This window comes from Anomaloglossus baeobatrachus, chromosome 4, assembly GCF_048569485.1.
Source record: "Anomaloglossus baeobatrachus isolate aAnoBae1 chromosome 4, aAnoBae1.hap1, whole genome shotgun sequence".
NCBI classification, from domain to species: Eukaryota; Metazoa; Chordata; class Amphibia; order Anura; family Aromobatidae; genus Anomaloglossus; species Anomaloglossus baeobatrachus.
In genome coordinates, this window is record NC_134356.1 from 575,958,900 (window position 1) to 575,980,661 (window position 21,762).

The following is a 21,762-nucleotide window of genomic DNA, read 5'->3' on the forward strand; positions in this document are numbered from 1 at the left end:
CCACGATGATCCCAGCTCTGCTATATCGGAAGTCATAGTGTGAGGTCACATTAAAAGCAGAAGCACAAAAACACACACCAAACCGCATATAAAACACATGCATTTTCGGTGCATTTGTGCCCAGGAGATACAGATTTGGTGCAGAAATGTCCAAATACTCATAACAGGATAAGGCACAGCCAAAATGGTAAATTGTGCAACCAAATACTCAACGTGCGCACATCTCCTAAAACGGTAATCCGGCAATAAGTTCAATGAGTTCCCCTGAGGTCATAGCTGGGGTTCCTATGGTACACGATGGGGAGGCAAGCATTCTCAAAGCGCGTCAAAAATACTGGTTAGGTATCCGTAGAGACCACAAGAGAGATAAGTGTTCAGGCAATTATCAAGACAGTAATTGTCATGGTTCGCCTCCCCGTCCACATGGCTAGGGGGCAGAGCCTTCTCCCGGGCCTCACTTCCCAGAGCCTGGATGCCTTAAAAGCTGACATTTCCAGTGAACCAGCGCTGGCTATAAGCTTAGCGCTGCTTTGCCTGTGATTGCTGGTCCTGTGAGTGATATCCTGATCCGTCTGTTCCTGTGCCCACATGCCCTTGTCTGTGTTCTGTCCCCTGGTCATCCCTACAGTCCTCTGTCCCCTCTCCTACCCTCCCCACTCTGTTGCTTCCTCTGGTACTGACCTCGGCCTGACCTTGACTCCACTTCTACTCTTTTCTCCGGTCCTCCTTCTGCTTGTACTGTGTTTGACCCGGTTCGCCTGACTATTCCTCGCATGCCCCACAGCTCTGCTCCACAGCTGTGCTGTGAGGCAGTGTACGAGAACACTGTGTATTTACTTGCTGGTTTTCTTTGCTCCGTTTAGTGTCTTCTGCTGCAGAGCTCTGGCTCCCCCTGGTGACAGCTTGACAGTAATCTACCTAATCCAAAATTTCCCTGATTGCCAATCGACTACAGGATTATGTTGCGCCCACACAGGGGTAGACCCAGTACAATAGGAGTGGGAAGACCTTCTAGGAAATGACTTTATAATTCAGGGGTCCTATCCTCTGTCTTATATCATGTACAATCTGTGTCAGGCATGCTTGAGCAAGAAGCGATGAATCGATGGTATAGATGGAGATCGGTTAGCCAACATACTGCAGGTAAGCCCATGAGTTTTTACAAACAGAGTATCTACCATGCTGACTCCTGCTCCACCGTCCATAAATACGGGAATTGAATCAATCCTGCTTTCTAGCGCCACCTCTGTGGTCAGGACAAACCAAGAATTACATTTTGATGACAAACACACACACTCCAATTGCCTACCCCACACAACCACGAAGGGTTAGTGTGACGCCCTGGACTATCAGGTCGTCACAGGGTATTGTGCAATCTGCCCTTCTGCACAGTATCCAAATCCTCCTTGGTTACGGATCCCTGGCCTTCGGTGTTGCTAAGAGCAGAGCCAATCAAAACCCTAGGAGCACTCTGCACCACACCCACCAGACACACCATTGGGGGGCCGGAAGGGAATAGGGCCACCCACTTGGGGAGTTGGTAGGGGAGAGTCAGAAGTGTTAGAAGAGAGAAGTGTGAGGAGCAGGAGAGAGTAGGTCAAGAGCAGGACTCCTTGAAAATACTAGGTGGCATTCGTTGATCTGGGCCTGGTAGGAGCTGGAACTCCGATCGCACGGATCTGCCAAGGAGGGCAGCCGGCGGCCTTGAGCCATCTCCAGGCAGGGGCCAGGGCACGACGGGGTACGTGGACCCTAGGCCGGGAAGTAGCTTCACGCATCCTGGAAATTTACCCGACGAGGGTGAAGTGTTCGAGATTCATCCTCCACCCGGTCCAAAATCGGGGTACTAGCGCAACGATGGGATAGGACTTTCCCAATACATAGTTCAGAAAATCCCAAGCGTAAACCCTGAGAGCAAGCTCACTCCATTAGCCATATGGGTGAGCGGGACTCAACTAGTTCCACACTACAGGGTCCAAATAGTGAAGAAAGTGCCCCAGAAAAGGTCACAGGCTAACAAGCAACACCAAGGGGCACGGATCCACGCTTGCTCCCTCCCTGCTGCAGCAGTGCTCAGAATTCTGGTTTACAAGTTGTTGGTGACAGTATTCTTGGACTGAGTACGCAGAAAAAACCCTTTCCTCCCCAACGGCACCCCTTCACTACCATCACCGGGCCCCCGGGGCAAACCCCCCTACCCACGGAGGGGTTAAACACCTTGCTACCATACCACCGCCACCGGGCGTTCCCAACAGCAGCAGTGGTACTCCATCTTACCACGCACCGTGGGTGGCGTCACAAACTTCTAACCCCCCCTGTACATATCCCCCTTTTAAATTCAAGTGTCCGAGCGACCCCTCCCCGGGTACAGAGACCCCTTGAGCCACCGCGGTTCAGGATCCGAGCGGCTCAGCCGCTGACACGGGGGCGGTACATTAGCCAAGCCCCAGATGTTCTATTTTGCTTAGGAATCAATGAGCAGGCTCCAATAAAATGACCTTTTCTTACCACAATAGAAACAAACCCTTTTTTATGGCAGATCTCAGTGTAAATATGAGAAATAGTGGCTTCCCCTAACTGCATGGGCTCCTCTAAACCCATGAGTGATGGTTGTCCCCCTGACAACTGAGTGCTGCCCTGAGTTAGGATCTCCAGGGAAGGTGGTCTAACCAATTTATCTTGGAGGCGCCTATCCACATGTTTTGCCAAGGATATGACAGCCTCCATGGTCTCAAGGATTTCATAAATCACCAAGGCATTCTTCATCCTTTCTGAAAGTCCCTGGCAAAACTTGCTTCCAAGAGCCGGGTCTTTCCACTTGGTGTCAGCTGCCCACCTACGAAATTCAGAACAATAAGTCTCTGCCAACCAACTCCCCTGCTTTAGGCGACACAGCCTGGACTCCACCAAAAGAGACTTGGTCAGGATCATCATAAATGAGACCCAAGGCCTCAAAAAATCCATCCACCAACCGGAGTTAACCAGAGCCATGTGGCAAAGAGAAAACCCAGTATTGTGGATCTCCTTGCAACAGTGAGATCACAATCGACACCCACTGCTCTTCATCCCTGCAGCAGTAATGCCAAAGCCTAAAGTACAATTTACAGGCCTCTTTAAACACCAAAAATGTATCTCTTACCCCTACAAACCTGTCTGGGAGAGTAATCTTGGGTTCTGGATCAGCCTGCCTACCCGAAGAATCTCCAAAATCTGAAGTCTGTGATCGGTGTTGCTGCCGAAGGTCTGCTACCTCCGGCAACAGACCCTGAAGTTGCGCAGTCAGAACAGTGACTGGCTCTATGGGAAAAAAACAACACCCCCCCCAAAAAAAAGAACACAACATCCAAATGAAAAGCAAAAACCTGCGTGTCAGGTTTTTTTTTGTGTGTGGCTGGTGATAGTGTCACGCTAGGTACAGGGAAGTATCCAGCATATGACGGGAAGGGATACCCTGTGTCTAGGAAATGGGGAGATGGTGACCCATTGCCAAGCCTACCACTGGGCCCTGAGTTCCATGAATCACTGGATAGCCCGCAAACCTTGGGGACGAGGCCAGGAGAGAACAGCAGAAACCTTTTCAGGATACATTTTTAGGCCCATCCTGGAAACGATATAAACAAGAAAAGGCAAGGAAGGTTTCTTTAGGTACACTTGAATAACTTGGCAAACTATGATCAGGAGAGAAAAACAGGATGTCAGCCAAGTTCATGGCCACGGAATCGTAGTGAAGATTCCGAAATTGACGAACTCCTGACAGGTGTCGGCCTGTTCCTCAAACAAAGAAGAAAATAATATGAACATATACTTTGCTATAACTAAATAAAAGCATAATGCATATGAGTGAACATAGGGTACTTAGTAAACACAATTTTTGATCAAAAAATCGTAAAGCCATCTCACAGCGACAAGGTGTACCCAATCGGGACAGTACCTATACTCAATAAAATAAAGCCTCACCATGTGTCAACAGACATCAATCTGAATAAGGTATGCACACCAGTGACTATGTAAGGGGAATATATGAAATAGCAGAAACTGCTGTGTGAATACTGACATGAAAAATCCAATAGCTATATGTAAGAATGAAAATATGAAAATAGAATCTGCATTACTGCCATGAACATATGAATAAAGAGAAATTTAGCTATTGAATTGATCAATGCAACAGAGCCCCAACACTACGCCAAAGTATTTCTCTACGTTGGGGTCCCTAGCTTGTGTGTGTCCTCTCATGCAGTTAAAAAACTTACCGTGTTGGGAAGCTTGAGACCCAGGCTATATATGTATAATGTGGACTGGCAATAGGTGTGGTGGGGCCGGGTTCACAAACAAAAGACTACAAATCAATTAAGAAATAACGTCTGGAACACCAATTCTGAGTCTGAACTGGGTGCAACTGGTTTTTGCACCCAGTTCAGACTCAGAATTGGTGTTCCAGACGTTATTTCTTAATCAATCTGAATAAGGGCAGAGAGGGGCTTTGTCCCAACTGGACACACAGCCATGGGAAGCACTAGATGAAATGCCCAACTCACTAAGGCCTCCTTCACACATCCCTGTCCCCAGTACGTGTTTGGTCCGTTTCCTCATTTGCCAGAGACACGGGCACACGTAGACCCATTAAAATCAATGGGTCTGCGCTCACGTGCGTGTTTTGCCATGGACCGTATGTCCGTGTGGCGCATACGTGTGACCGTGTGCTCCACACGTAGACATGTGGCATCACGAGTGTCACACGGACCGCAGATGGACCGCACGGATGTGATCCACGTGACACACACCAGAGAAAACACACACATCTGTGAATTAAAATGGAATTTCTATACTCACCTTCTCCAGCACTGCTATCTCTGCCGCTGCTGGCACTTGCTCTTCCGACCCCCGCTCATTATTCTCTTCGCATTTTCACTCCACTGCGGGCCGGAAGCAGCAGCAGAGGGGAATCGGCAGGACTGGAGAGCGTAGATCAGAACCATGGACAGCAACGCCAGGGACAGGTGAGCAGAAAGTTCCTGTTCTCCGTGTGTTATCATTGATAGCACACGGAGAACACACGTGTGCCATAAACATGGCACATGGAGGGCAATACGCACCTTTGACACGTCCGTGAAAAATGTGCGTGATTTTCACGGATGTGTGAAAGAGGTCTAAGAAGGGGGCCATACCTTATTTGTACTGAATACAAGGGACTACAAAAAAACAAAAAAGTGAGCTGAAGTATGTGTTAGTGTACATGTAACTTGTAAGCTCATGTTCACATTAGCCATAAGGATGTGGCTTGGCATTTAAAAGTGAAAAATCTAGAGATGCATGAAAGACAAGCATAGGTCTTTTGGTCCCAGAAGACTGGCACTAGAGACCAAAGACAACTTGGAGACTCTACTTGAAGTCTCCACATTTCCAAAAATGAAGGTCAGGCAACAGGAAAAGTGGCAACAATTGGACACACTACAAATAGCCCAACAAATCAACAAAGCAGCATGGTACCGTCCCAGGAACAAGGCCTGAACCAGCATTTCTACCTTCACCAGAGACAGCAAGATGACACATAGGTGTAGGCTTCATGCTCTCTGAACACTGGCACTACAGACCAAAGACAACTTGGAGACCCTACTTGGAGTCTCCACATTTCCAAAAATTAAGGTCAGGTAACAGGAAAAGTGGTAACAATTGGCACACTCTACAAGTAGCCCAACAAAGCAACATGGCAGCGTGGGGCCGGCCCAGGAACAAGGCCTAAACCAGCATTTTTACCTTCACCAGAAACAGCAAGCTGATGCACTACCCACGAGACACAACTTGTAGACCCATCTTGGAGTCTCGACATTTAAATACTTTCCAGGCAGGCAGTATTACAGCAGCATCAATTGCACCCCTCCCCATAGAGTCTAAAAACAGCAGGGAGGTATGGTCCATGCAACACACTGGATGTAGTCTGGCATTTAGATTTTAAAAATCATGTGATACATGACGGACAGACGTAGGCCTCTTGCTCACAGATGCGTGGCAGTACACCATCGCCTAGTCTGCATAGTCTGTACCTGGATGGCAAAGTCAGTGGACATCCACGACTTGTTCATCTTTATGAACATTAGGCAGTCTATGCTTTCAGGGGACAGACGGATGCACTTATCTGTCAATACACTACCAGCAGCGCTGAAGACATGTTCTGAGAGAACGCTGGTTGCCGAGTAGGCCAAAACCTCCAAGGCATGACAGGCTGCTCTTCAATTTTTGAAGACCAAAATGCAAAAGGGTCCAATCTCTGCCTTATGGCATCAATGTTGAGCTCTAGATACTCCTGCACCATCCTCTCTAGTTGTTCACTATGTGTCAGATTTTTACTCTGTTCTGCAATGGTGTAAAAAATATGTGCCACAATTACGGAAACTGCTTCTGGCACTTGAACTGCTATTGCTGCTGCTAATGTTTCTGCGTTGATGATGCAACGTCCCCGTGGTTGGAATTCTTGAACTGTGGATGCACGCTGTGTGCCTCACTGCTGTCTTGTGGGAAAATACTGTTAAGATGGTCTACAAGCTTGTTTCGATACTCCAGCATCCGTGTGGCGCCCTGGCCTAGCCAGGTTGTCCAGATAACACACAAACACCCCCACCCCATCAGACAGGGACAACAGCCAAACAAAAATCCTTGTTGCCTCCCTCCAGTGACTGATGTCCATACCAGGTGAGGCGGAGCTAAGCGGTTGGCTCCACCCACCGAGGAGTTCACAGGCCTGGAGGCGGGAAAAGTGACAGAACAGTCTAGGAGTTTGAAGTGAGAGTAGTGAGCACTTGGGTGTCTGGGTTTGTGGCCCAGGCACTGACAGCAAGGTTGCCAGACGGTGGTGGCCGTCTGCAGGAGTGGTGGAGCAACGCGGAACCGTAGGACCGGGGACGGGCGACAGCCCGCCTGTACTGACCGGGGAGCGAAGTGAAGCCAGCACACACAGGTAGGGCCATCGGACCCCGACCAGGCTTGGAGCCGCCGACAATAGTCAGATCCGAATGTGACTGGAACCCCAGGGGTTTCACAACAGCAAAAGTCCCGATTGAAGGCAACTGCCCACACCGTGAGGGTATACAGCTACCGCCTAAGGCTAGAGACCCAAGTGCCAGCGTCTGCGGGCAAACGGGCTCCTCCGGCACCCATACACCGGGGAGCGGACTACCGTTGGGAATCCATAGTAGTCAGAAAGAGAACATCAAGGTGCAGGGAAAGACAGCCGCCATCACCTGTCCGGGGAGACAGGTGCGCGGTTCCGTTATGGGGCCGGTCCTCAACCCCGGATCCTATATGCTATATGCTGCAGACTCGTGGGACGGGTCTGGTGACAGTTCTTAGCCGTTCCCCACGACCCTTGCAGAGTTGGTAGACATTGTGAAGTATGGCTGCCCTAGGATTCTGTATCCCGACAGTGCCAGTCCTGTGGAAGCAGCTGCCCTTCTTCTCCCCAGTGACTGTGTTGAATGCCTTGGCCCACAGAGCTGCTGGCGGCACATCCGCTCTGCTCTGTGTCTGAAGCTGTTCTCCCTGCTGTAGTTGTGTTGTCTGTCTTCGGAGCTGTTGTCCCCAGTCGCTGCCGCCAGCTGGTACACTACTCTAACTAGGTCACCCTGCTCTTCCCACTGTGTGCTCCTGACTCCCCCTGGTGGTTGCTTCTCTCTGACCCTGAGTCCAGAGGTCCAGTGGATCTAGGACCTAGGATGAGTACTACTCCCTAATGTGGGGGCAGTACCTTGTGGCGCCTGAAGCCACAGGGGCGCCAAAATGGCATCTGCCAAGGAATATATTTCACTGCAAGTAAACAAGTAGTTCTTAAAGTTGATGGCTTGGATGCAGGAAAATATAGAAAAGAGTAAGGGTCTGAGTGACCCTGTTATACACCAAATTGTGATGGGTAAACAACTGACAACTGCATTTCCCAAATGGCAGCTCTTGTGTGTTCCTGTTTTGCAGTGGTTACTATTTACCAAAAGACAACTGGTGTAATGGTGATAGGGTCAGGGGGACCCAAGGTTCTTTGATGCATGTTGAATATGAAGGCAAGTTCGATCTGATAGTTTTAGTTAAAAGAAAGGTTACTGTTGATGCATAACCACAAACTTGTCCTGGTATTGATGCTGACCCGTCTAGTAAAGCACTAACAATGGATATAAGAGAATTAGAACTGGACCATAAAGCAATGGTAGAGGTTAGCGTCATCTGGTGAATGATATGGACAGGCATGTCGCAAGAGGCAGTGTGATGTTCTTGGCTAATGTTCTGCAAGGAAATCTTGAGTCCTGTCATTCATAAATTAGTTACTTTGATATTCACTCCTTACATCTTTAAATGATCATATTCAAAACAAGAGAAGAGCAGCATTCCAGAAAAAAAATCTCACTTGTTTATTGCATCTAAGACATACGAGTCAAAACAGCAGCAATGTTTCAGTTTTTCCATAGAGCCATTTACAGATGTTTCAAGATATTACACTTATATAAGAAGGTTATCCTCCAAAATTTCAAAACTTCAAGCTGATCAAGCATCTTGAACATTGTTAGAAAAATAAGTTCAGTTAATAGCTCAGTAGTGCCATCACTCAAGAGCAGAGGGAAGGGGTTTGGAAGTATTTACTTTGCAGAGCCCACTTCACTGTTCGAGAAATCCAAGAGGACACTTGAAATCCTGGTGTTTGGCAATTAAAACTTCTTTTTCTCAGTCATGTTCCTGTGAAGGACATCTAAATATGTGTAGGGGTCAATTCTGCGAGCAGATTTCATTCCTGTACTGTAAGGAGGGGCCCCATGGGCTTGTTCTTCCAGTATACAATAGAATATTCTATAGAATATTATAGCCTCTTTCCCCTGATGACACCTCAGTCGTGAAACATGTTGGGGAGGCTAATAATAACTGAATAAGTTTTAGACTATGCTAGTGAAGTGATGACCGAGGGACCACCGTGGTGCAGCGTAAGTTACGGTAACTGAGGAGTTGACAGACAAAATGAGGTATTTTATCACAGGGAGATAACACGTAAATAGTGATGAGCGAGCATGCTTGTCACTACTCGGTACTCGCACGAGTATCGCTGTACTCGGGCTGCTCGGCGGGGACCGAGTAATCTCGCGATACTCGTGCTGTACTCGTGGTCTTCATTTCTGCATGTTGGCGCTCTTTTGAGAGCCAGCCCTCATGCAGGGATTGGCTGGCAGACCACTGCAATGCCACAGCCCTGTTAGTTGTGGAATTGCAGTGATTGGCCGGCCTGCACAGCGTGACCGAGCCTTTATATCGGCCGGCGCGCTGTGCTCTGCTCACAGCTATTCAGACAGTCAGTGTAGGGAGAGTGTCGCTGATTCAGGGAAAGCTTTGCGGCCCTTTATAGTTAGTTCCGGAGCAGGGCTGCAAACAGTGTGACCAGAAGTCCTTCTCAGGACTATTCTAGTTGTATACAGGCAGGCAGGGTATAGCCAGGTCGGAGTACAGGAGCAGAGTCCTTCTCAGGACTATTGTTGCTATATACAGGCAGGGTATAGCCAGGTCGGAATACAGGCTAGTGACCAGAAGAGTCCTTGTCAGGACTATTGTAGCAGTATACAGGCAGGCAGGCAGGGTATATAGCCATTCCTAGTGGTGACCGTATACCAGCCTTCATCATATCTGGGGCTGGTGTACACAGTGTAAAACAGTCCAGATAGTGTCAGACTTCTCAGTAATTGTCGCTCCTAAAAACCAGTTAGGTTCTTATTGCGTCCGTGCTTGCATTTAAAAACAGCACGTGTGTGTCTGTCGGTGGCAGCGTACAGGTGCGCGTTTTGCACAAACTATTATATAACGCACAAGTCTAGTGTATAATACACGTCAGTCAGCAGTGTCTGATAGTGTCAGACTTCTCAGTAATTGTCGCTCCTAAAAACCAGTTAGGTTCTTATTGCGTCCGTGCTTGCATTTAAAAACAGCACGTGTGTGGCAGTCGGTGGCAGCGTACAGGTGCGCGTTTTGCACAAACTATTATATAACGCACAAGTCTAGTGTATAATACACGTCAGTCAGCAGTGTCTGATAGTGTCAGACTTCTCAGTAATTGTCGCTCCTAAAAACCAGTTAGGTTCTTATTGCGTCCGTGCTTGCATTTAAAAACAGCACGTGTGTGGCAGTCGGTGGCAGGGTACAGGTGCGCGTTTTGCACAAACTATTATATAACGCACAAGTCCAGTGTATAATACACGTCAGTCAGCAGTGTCTGATAGTGTCAGACTTCTCAGTAATTGTCGCTCCTAAAAACCAGTTAGGTTCTTATTGCGTCCGTGCTTGCATTTAAAAACAGCACGTGTGTGGCAGTCGGTGGCAGCGTACAGGTGCGCGTTTTGCACAAACTATTATATAACGCACAAGTCTAGTGTATAATACACGTCAGTCAGCAGTGTCTGATAGTGTCAGACTTCTCAGTAATTGTCGCTCCTAAAAACCAGTTAGGTTCTTATTGCGTCCGTGCTTGCATTTAAAAACAGCACGTGTGTGGCAGTCGGTGGCAGCGTACAGGTGCGCGTTTTGCACAAACTATTATATAACGCACAAGTCTAGTGTATAATACACGTCAGTCAGCAGTGTCTGATAGTGTCAGACTTCTCAGTAATTGTCGCTCCTAAAAACCAGTTAGGTTCTTATTGCGTCCGTGCTTGCATTTAAAAACAGCACGTGTGTGGCAGTCGGTGGCAGGGTACAGGTGCGCGTTTTGCACAAACTATTATATAACGCACAAGTCTAGTGTATAATACACGTCAGTCAGCAGTGTCTGATAGTGTCAGACTTCTCAGTAATTGTCGCTCCTAAAAACCAGTTAGGTTCTTATTGCGTCCGTGCTTGCATTTAAAAACAGCACGTGTGTGGCAGTCGGTGGCAGCGTACAGGTGCGCGTTTTGCACAAACTATTATATAACGCACAAGTCTAGTGTATAATACACGTCAGTCAGCAGTGTCTGATAGTGTCAGACTTCTCAGTAATTGTCGCTCCTAAAAACCAGTTAGGTTCTTATTGCGTCCGTGCTTGCATTTAAAAACAGCACGTGTGTGGCAGTCGGTGGCAGCGTCAGGCTCCATATTGTCCCTGGATAGAGACGTGCATGATGGCCTGTAAACATGAAGTGCCCATTGTAAGGAAGTGGGTCTATTGTAGTATAGCCCTTAGGCAGGGCAGCCAAAAATTGGGAGGCTCCATATTGTCCCTGGATAGAGACGTGCATGATGGCCTGTAAACATGAAGTGCCCATTGTAAGGAAGTGGGTCTATTGTAGTATAGCCCTTAGGCAGGGCAGCCAAAAATTGGGAGGCTCCACATTGTCCCTGGATAGAGATGTGCATGAGGGCCTCAAAACATTGTTCCCATTGCAAAGGAGCGGGTCTCCTGTCGTTGTAATGCCCATTCAGAAAGAATGGGCGAAAAAATTTACCACTGGGGGTATACCTGAAACAACGGCTTAACTATTGTAACGGTCACCATGATGGCGCATGAGGAGAAGGAGGAGCAGTCCAGCGATTAGCCAAAGTCCAGAAGTGTGTTACCATGGGTGAGTGGAGGTACATGGCAAATTCCCGTTACAAACTTTAAATTCCGCTGTAATTTGCTGTTGGTGTGTGTGGTGAAATCTGGCCAAATCCAACCCTTGTTCATCTTGATCAGAGTCAGCCTGTCAGCATTTACAGTTGACAGGCGGGTGCGTTTATCTGTAATGATTCCACCTGCGGCACTAAAAACACGCTCTGACAAAACGCTAGCGGCAGGGCAGGCCAGGACTTCCAAGGCGTAGAGAGCCAATTCATGCCACGTGTCCAGCTTGGATACACATTAATTGTAAGGCACAGAGGAATGTCGGAGTACAGTTGTTTGATCTGCAAGGTACTCCTTGAGCATCTGGGCAAACTTAGGATTTCTTGTGGCACTACCCCTCACCTCAGGGGCTGTGGTATGTGAGGGGCTGAGAAAACTGTCCCACATCTTAAAGACTGTTCCCCTACCTCTGGCGGATTGGACTTGTGCCCCTCTCGGCTGTACGCCTTGGTTGTCCACTGATTCCTGACCTATGCCGCTAGCGTTTTGTGAGGGGAATGCTTTGCCTACTTCCGTGACTATGGCCTTCTGGAACTGCTGCATTTTGCCTGACCTCTCCGCCTCGGGAATAAGAGACATAAAGTTGTCCTTTTAGCGTGGGTCTAACAGTGTTACCAACCAGTAATGATTGTCGGCCAAGATGTTCTTAACGCGAGGGTCACGAGACAGGCAGCTTACCATAAAGTCAGCCATGTGTGCCAGACTCTTAACAGCCATCACTTCAGTATCCTGACCAAAACGATGACTGAACATGCTGTCCTCCTCCTCCTCCTCCTCCTCATCATCTACCCTGTCCTCTGGCCAGCCACGCTGAACCGAGGATATGACTGCATGTCATATCCTCAATTTGGCCAGAGAGTTGCTCCATGTCTTCATCCTCCTCCTCGTCATAGTCCTCCACTGCACGTTGTGATGAGACGAGGCTGGGCTGTGTGTTATCATCACCCACACCCACTACTGTTTCTTGCGCAAACTCATCGCGCTCCGCCTGCAATGCATCATGGTTGTTTTTTGAGCAGAGACCATTTTAGAAGGCAGAGAAGCGGTATGGTGACGCTAATAATGTCGTCATCGCCGCTCACCATCTTGGTGGAGTCCTCAAAGTTTTGGCGGATGGTGCATAGGTCGGACATCCCTCTCCACTCCTCAGGTGTTATGTGTGGAGTTTGACCCATTTCCCGACGGCTTAGGTGATGCAGGTACTCAACAACTGCCCTCTTCTGCTCACATATCCTGACCAACATGTGCAGAGTTGAATTCCAAAGCGTGGGGACATCACACACCAGTCTGTGTGCCGGAAGATGCAAACGGCGTCTTAAGCCGGCAAGGCCGGCTGAAGCAGTAGGTGACTTTCGAAAATGTGCAGACAGGCGGCGAACTTTTATCAGCAGATCAGACAGCTCTGAGTATGACTTTAGAAACCGCTGAACCACGAGGTTGAGCACATGGGCCACGCATGGAACATGTGTCAGCTGGCCTCGCCTCAAAGCCGCCACCAGGTTCCGGCCATTGTCACACACGACCTTTCCTGGCTTTAGGTTCAGAGTTGTGAGCCAGTGATCTGCCTGCTGTTTCAGAGCTGTCCACACCTCTTCTGCATTGTGGGGTTTGTCACCTATGCAGATTAGCTTCAGCACTGCCTGTTGCCGCTTCGCCGAGGCAGTGCTGCAGTGCTTCTGTGTCGCCCTGGACAAGCCAGGGGCCACAGAGCACAACACTTAAACACCCCACACTCCCTGCAGGCATATCATAGTCAAAACACAAAATCCTAGTTGCCTTCCCCAGGGGCTGTTGTCCACACCAGGGTGTGGAGCCAGGCGGTTGGTCTCCACCCACCGAGGAGGAGTGAAAACACAGGCAGTGAGAGTTAAGCTAAGGAAGTGGAAGGAGGAAAGTAGTAGAGAGGAGAAAAGTGACAGCAAAGAGCCTGAAGTTGGTCCGGGTGTGTGGACCGGACAGGACAGCAAGGTTGGCAGGATGTGGTGACCGTCTGCAGTTGAGGCCGATTGGAGTCTGCCGTAAGGACCGTGGACGGGTGGTGACCCGGCCGTACCGGACCGGTATACAAAGAGAAGCCAGCACCATTGGCAGAGGACTTTCGGATTCCGGCAAGACTTGGTGTCGCCGTGAATTTGCCAAATCCGTTAGTGAAGGGAACCTCAGGGTTTCCAAACAGCCAAGTCCAGATAGAAGGCAACCGTACAACCGTGAAGGGGAGACACCGCCACCGCCAAGGGCAACCGTCTCCCAGGGCCAGCGCCTGTGGGCAAAAGGGGCTCCTCCGGCCCATATCCAGGTCGGGGAGCGGGTTACCGTTGGGAAACCATCACTACCAACACTTAACTTAGGTGCAGGGAGAGACAGTCATCACTAACCTGCAGGGAGGAACAACCGCAGCCGTCCGAGTGACCCGTCCATCCAGCCACTTGTTTTACCGTGAACTGTGTCATCATCATTGGGCTGAGTGAGTACCTCCATGCCATGCGGCACAGCGCTGCCCCTGCGACCCTGCACCTCATCAGGCCCCGCAACCCGCCTGTCATCCATCTCTACCCCATCACCAGGCCCCGGGACAACCAACCCCCCTACCCACGGAGGGGAGAAATAACAACAAAGCTGCTCCCTGTCACAGGCTCCCGGGATCCCCGTCCAGAGCAGCGGTGGTGTCCACACAATCACCACAACCGTGGGTGGCGTCACGGACAATATCCCCAAAACCCAAACCACCCCTTTTCACTCACGGGCGAGTAGCGCCGCTCGAGTCCCCGGGATCCGGCCATCGCTCGAGCCAACGAGCGATAGCAGCAGCCGTAGAGCAGCGTCAGCCGGACCCGAGCAGTGGGAGAGCGCACCGTCCCCTCCTCCGCCCGCGACACTTCCAGCTTGGGACTGGTGTGGAGGGTAAAGTGGATGAGGATGCGCAGGAGGAGGAGGAGGCTGAGGAGCATGACATTCCGGAGCTGTAGAGTGTGTGTGAAACCCTGACTGAGGTAGGGCCTGCAAAACTTGGTGTGTGAAGGACGTGTTCCGTCCCTCGCTCAGACTGGGTCCCAGCTTGCACAATATTAACCCAGTGTGACGTCAACGAGATGTAGCGGCCTTGCCCACATGCACTTGTCCACGTGTCTGTGGTTAGGTGGACTTTGGCTGAAACAGCGTTGTTCAGGGCACGTGTGATGTTTTGTGACACGTGGTGGTTATGCAATGCGGGGACGGCACACCGGGAGAAATAGTGGCGGCTGTGGACCGAGTAACGTGGGACAGCTGCCACCATCATGTCGCGGAATGCTTCTGTCTCAACCAGCCTAAAAGGCAACATTTCCAGCGCAAGCAGTCGCGAAATGTTAGCATTTAGAACTGTGGCATGTGGGGTGTTGGCAGTGTATTTGCGCCTGCGTTCAAAGGTTTGCTGAATGGATAACTGAACGCTGCGCTGGGACAAGGACGTGCTTGATGATGGTGTTCTTTCTGCGTAGGCAACTGCAGGTGCAGGAGTGGAGGAGGCTTGTTCTCAGGCAGCATGGACAGGGGATTGGCTCGCATGCACAACCAGCGAAGACGTAGCAGTGACATCAGCAAGCACTGCTCCTCGACTCTGTTGTACTTCCCACAAAGTCGGGTGCTTGGCTGACATGTGCCTGATCATGCTGGTGGTGGTCAGGCTGCTAGTTTTGGTACCCCTGCTGATGCTGGCATGGCAGGTGTTGCAAATGGCCTTTTTAGAATCATCTGGAGCCAACTTAAAAAACTGCCAGTGTCAGAGTTCCGGGTTTTCCAGTTTTCTTTTGAAAGAGTTTGCCCTTTGTTAACATGGAGTTTTCTGTTCTGTTGCCCTACTTCCTGTCCATCTGTTTAAAAGCCGCCCCTAAAGCTTAGTCCAGTGCCTGAGTATACTGCTTCCTGTGTGCTCCTGCCCTGCTGCTTTTGGTTCCTGATTGTTATTCGGATCCTCTTGGAAAACAACCGACACCGACTCTGGACTTCATCTGGTATCATCTAGCTGTGCCCGGACTCCGTTTGCCGTCTTTGGTCGGCACTTCTGCCCGGTTCCTTCCGTTTAATACCACTCTGGACTCACATCACGTACGGACATTTTTGGACTTACCTATTGCCCTTTTGTGTCCCGGCTGCTGCGCATTTAGGGCTTCTGGGGTGATTGCCAGACAGTCCCTGTATAGGGGTTCGCTCTTGGTGGTCTCCCTGGGGGAGTCCGGTGCGCGGTCCCGGGAATTCCCTTTCGCTCCGTCCCTGGAAGGTATTTCCTGTATTTATGTTCTACTGTGTTTTTGTTCCGTTTATGTACATATTTGCTGGTTGCATATTATAAACGTCTTGCACCAAGAACTCGTCTCTGGTTGTCATTGCCCTAACGCAATCGAAATCCTCAATACATACAATAGTATTACAGCCAGACTCGGGAAGACCTAACATTTGTACAGGCACCTTGTGTCGTGTTGTTCCGGGGAACAGTTGCCTGACGTCTGCCTGGGGCCACCACTCTGCTTCTTACTGCCTGTTGGGATGCTACGCCTCCCTCCCCCTGTGCACTGCTGTCCTCGCTCTGCATATCCTCCTGCCAGGTTGGGTCAGTTACTGGATCATCCACCACGTCGTCTTCCTCTTCCGCACCCTGCTCCTCCTCCTGACTTCCTGACAATTGTGTCTCATCATCGTCCACCCCTTGTTGAGACACGTTGCCAACTTCGTGAGAACGTGGCTGCTCAAATATTTGGGCATCTGTACATACAATCTCGTCATGGCCCACTTCAACAGGAGCTGGCGAGAGGCCAGAATTTGTGAATGGAAACGTGAACGAACAGCTCTTCCGAGTGTACAAGTGTGGGATCAGTAATGTCCGTGGACGTGTACTCGGCCTGGTGGTAGGAAGGAGGATCAGGTTCTGAAATGTGCGGTGCAGTATCACGGCTACTGACACTTGACCGTGTGGAAGACAGAGTGTTTGTGGTGGTGCCAATCTGACTAGAAGCATTATCCGCTATCCAACTAACAACCTGTTGACACTGGTCTTGGTTCAAGAGCGGTGTACTGCTGCGGTCCCCAAGAATTTGGGACAGGACGTGCGAGCGACTAGATGTGGCCCTTTGTTGTGGCGAAATTAGAGCTTGCACACAACCTCGGTCTCTGCCTGCACCACCATCACGTCCACTTCCTTGTTCGTTGACAACGCCCTTGCGCATTTTGCAATGCTGTGCTGATGTGTATTATTCACTAGACTTGTGCGTTATATCCAAGTTTTTGCAAAACTCACACAAATGCAGCGGAAAGCTGCCACCAACAGGCACACACGTGCGGTTTTTAAATGCAAGCACGGAGGCTCTAAGAACCTAACAGGTCTCTATCCAGGGACAACGTGGAGCCTCCCAATTTTTGGCTGCCCTGCCTAAGGGCTATACTATAATACACCCACTTCCTTCCAATGGGCACTTCAGGTTTACAGGCCCTCATGCACGTCTCTATCCAGGGACAACGTGGAGCCTCCCAATTTTTGGCTGCCCTGCCTAAGGGCTATACTACAATACACCCACTTCCTTCCAATGGGCACTTCAGGTTTACAGGCCCTCATGCACGTCTCTATCCAGGGACAACGTGGAGCCTCCCAATTTTTGGCTGCCCTGCCTAAGGGCTATACTACAATAGACCCACTTCCTTCCAATGGGCACTTCAGGTTTACAGGCCCTCATGCACGTCTCTATCCAGGGACAACGTGGAGCCTCCCAATTTTTGGCTGCCCTGCCTAAGGGCTATACTACAATAGACCCACTTCCTTCCAATGGGCACTTCAGGTTTACAGGCCCTCATGCACGTCTCTATCCAGGGACAACGTGGAGCCTCCCAATTTTTGGCTGCCCTGCCTAAGGGCTATACTATAATACACCCACTTCCTTCCAATGGGCACTTCAGGTTTACAGGCCCTCATGCACGTCTCTATCCAGGGACAACGTGGAGCCTCCCAATTTTTGGCTGCCCTGCCTAAGGGCTATACTACAATAGACCCACTTCCTTCCAATGGGCACTTCAGGTTTACAGGCCCTCATGCACGTCTGTATGCAGGGGCATTGGTGAACCTCACAATTTTGGACTGCCCTGGCAAAGGAAAATACTACAAAGACTCACTTCCTCAAAATGGGCACATTAGACTCAAGAGGCCTTCATGTACGTCTCTTCTCAGGGACATCGGAGTGCCACACAATGTTTTCACGTAAAATCTTTCATGTATTAATCTCAAAAAGTAACATACACCAGCTCTATCTCACTATTGCGTATGTGCCCTTAACATTTCTGCCATGAAAAATCATTTTGGGGTCATTTTGGAAGGTTTTCTGGTGAGTCCGTAAAAATGGCGTAAAACGCGGACAAAATTGTTCACAGCTGTGACTTTTCAGTGATAAATGCTTCAAGGGGTCTTCCCCATGCTGTTGCCATGTCATTTGAGCACTCTTCTGAGACTTTTGTGACATTTTTAGGGTTTCTCCATGCTGCCGGGGGGTCATTTCACAAAAATACTCGGGTCTCCCATAGGATAACATTGGGCTCGTTGCTCGGCCCGAGTACACGAGTATCTTGGGATGCTCGGCCCGAGCTTCGAGCACCCGAGCTTTTTAGTACTCGCTCATCACTACACGTAAAGGCTACTGGGCAACAGGGGAAGGGGTATTTTGGAACAGGGGGATAATACACAATTTAGCTTTTTAACTGGAGCGAACTACAACTATTGCCTCAACTATTACAATGAATAACAGCACCAACAATTGCAGATAATATACATATACTTCGCTACTCTGTGCTCTAACCTAAGTTGCCTCCACTAGTGGGACCATGCAGAGGCCTGCACTAAACCTTAACCAGCGCGCACAAGTACAAACTCACGGTCTCGTCCGGGAAACCTGTCCTCTCACAGGGTACGAAGTGGCAGCTTTTCTTCATTTGGGTCACGGGTAGCTGGGCTCATCCGGGCGACATCTTCTCCTGGGTCGGGTACCGATTAAGCAATACTCTGGGTTTTGTCACGGTCCGGTTCACTGAACTCTCGCGGCCAGCACCATATCTGTCTTTCACCCCGAGCTCGACAGATTCTCCTCATGCAACATTCTGGCTTTTCACTCCACACCTGTGACACAAACACTTCCTTTACTGCTTCCTCACTGCTCTCTCTCTCAGGCCTATTTTCCCGCACTTTATCTTCAGGGCTTACCATGCTCACAGACACAGAAAGGGAGGCTTGGGCCAGTCCATTACACACAGCAGGGGATCCCTGTTCCCTTAAAGACACAGTACATTCAAGTCTCTCATAGGGGTTACACCCCCTACACTAAAGAGGAGGATAATAATAATTAATTATAAGAGGGTAGGGACACAGCAATATAACTCCAGTATAAATCACAGCAATTAATAGAGATAAGCATCTGAGTACAGTCATCTATCCTTAACAATGGGATATTCTACTGGTTGAGTCTGACCAGTGGAGTGGAGTGGAGTTCAAGTGCAGACCTGTGCCCAGGTCTGCTAGAGTCTAACACCAAGTGTCTGGGTTGGAACCCAGTCACCTCTGGCAAGGAGGCAGATGGTGGTGGCCGCCTGCAGGAGCCGGGACTACAGGTACCGAACCGGGGAACCGATTGGAAACCGGAGCACCAGGAGGGGTACTCAGACCCAGTACGAGGCCCACAAACAACTGGGCCGAGTCAAATTAACTGATTGAGGACTGGACTTTAGGCCCTTTCCCACCTAAGACCCGACTAAAGACAACAGCCCAACCATAGGGGTAGAAAGCCACCGCCCAGGCATCGAGACCCAACGAGCCAGCGTCTGCAGGCAAAAGGGCTCTATCGGCACACAACAGGCTGGGGAGCGGACTACCGTTGCTCAGGCATAGGAGTCATCATTTTCTACAAAAGTGAGGTGCAGGAGAAAGGCGGAAACCACCAACCTACAAAGGGGAAAAGCGCAGCCGGCTGCGGGCACCGTCCACCATCTTGTTTGGTTTACCAGAGACTCCAGCGTGTTTGTAATAGTGAGTACAACAGTGCCGCACCGCACCGACACGCCAGCAGCATCTCCCATTCCTCCGCCTCAGCACCTCCCTCGGGCCCCCGGGACAATCATCCCCCTACCCACGGAGGGGTCAACACCAAGCTGCGCAACACCGTCCCAGGGACCCTAGTCAACGGCAGCGGTGGTGTCCATCAATTCACCAAAACCCGTGGGTGGCGTCACGAACTCAAATCCCCTACAAACAACCGCGGCTCCGGCCGTGGACCTCCCCACCGAAGTCCCTGCGTGTAGCGCCAACCCCCTCTTTTAGAGCGACGTGATCCCCGGGTCCGTGAGGAGCTCGAGCCACCTACCGATGAGCACGGATCCGAGCGGCTCGGCAGCCGGCCGAGCCCCGGGGCGGTACATGTGTTTTTAAACATATACAGCATTGTAGGCCCAATCTACTAATGATATGAATTAAAAGTTACATTTTATTAGGGTCTTTAGTTATGGGATTTTTATTTGCCTTTGGCAATATATTAATATTGTAGTAATACCCTATGCTGACCGCTAAATCATGATATTCTTGTGTTATAGAATAGAAGAAACACACACACGCAAGCAATCATTATGGGGCCTTCAAATATGCAAAAAATTAGACCAATAAAGTGGAAAAATAGTAAGGTGCACTACCACATGATAAAAAAAATGAATTCCAAATGCAGCAAATACTCCATTTTAATCAGGAGTGCATTGGTATCAATCATGATTAGGTGGTGTAATGGGGTTACTCATTCTGCTTGCTGTTTGAGGTAGCACACAGGAACACTTTCCATTTAAAAGTCCAGTTAGTTTATTACTTGTCACATAAACCGCACTCCTAGTAACATAACATCACCACTCTTCTTTCTTCAAGGACTATAACACAGTTTTCAAGTCCGTTTCACATGTAGTACACCCGCACATACATTCAGATACAACTTCTCCTTAGCAAAAAATGAAATGGTCCAGCACAACACAGTCTTAGGACTGTGAAGAGGAAGCATATTCCGAAATGTGTCCCTCGTCCAGGTTTTTAACCTTTTTAACATGTATTAATAAAGAAGAACAAGTTTTATATTTTGGATGTTGTACTGGACTTTTTTGTTTTCCCTAGTGTCATGGCCAAGATTTTTTTCCGTGCACCACCTGACCGGACTTCCATCTTAGGCTAGGTTCACATTTCCGTCAATTTGTATCAGCCACAATCCGTGGCTCTGGTAAACAACGGAATCCGTTTGGCGGATTCCGTTGTTCCCATATACTTGTATGAGCGGCGGATTGTGACTGATGACGCTGCGTTGCATCCTCCGCCTGATCAGTCGTGGAATGACTGACCGTCGGGCGGCAGGAACGCAGAGTGTAACATCTTTTGAGCAGTGGAATCCTTAGGATTTCGCTGTGCATGCTCTCTCTGGCTCCCTGCACACGTAACCAGGGTACACATCGGGTTACTAAGCAAAACGCTTTGCTTAGTTACCCGATATTTACCTTGGCTACGTGTGCAAGGAGCCAGCGCTAAGCGGTGTTCGCTGGTAACCAAGTTAAATATCGGGTAACCAAGCAAAGTGCTTTGCTTAGTTACCCGATATTTATAATGGCTACGTGTGCAGGGAGCCCGACACTTCCCCGCTCGGCTCCGCCCCCACCCACACTCCGCATGTATACATGCACACACACAGACACACGCACACACACGCACACACACACACACACACACACACTCACGTGTCCCCAGCCATGCAGTCCCCGGCACTGACATCCTCAACGCCATAGCCCTGCTCGGCTCCACCCACCCCACACTCCGCCCACCCGCACACATTCTCGGCGGCCGAATGATCAGCTGATCACCCGGCAGCCGGCTGCTGTGAGCGTTCAGCTGGTCATCCGGCGGCCTGCTGCTGTGAGCGATCAGCTGATCACCCGGCGGCCGGCTGCTGTGAGCGATCAGCTGATCACTCTCATTAGCCGGCCGCCGGGAGATTATCTGTTTGCTCTCAAAAGCCGGCTGGCTATTGTGAACAATCAGCTGATCGTTCTCTCTTTTACAACGGAGTCTGACAATGAATTCTAATTCTTGTTATCCGTTGTACAACGCGTCAGTCACAAGCATCAAGCAACGCATGTGACTGATG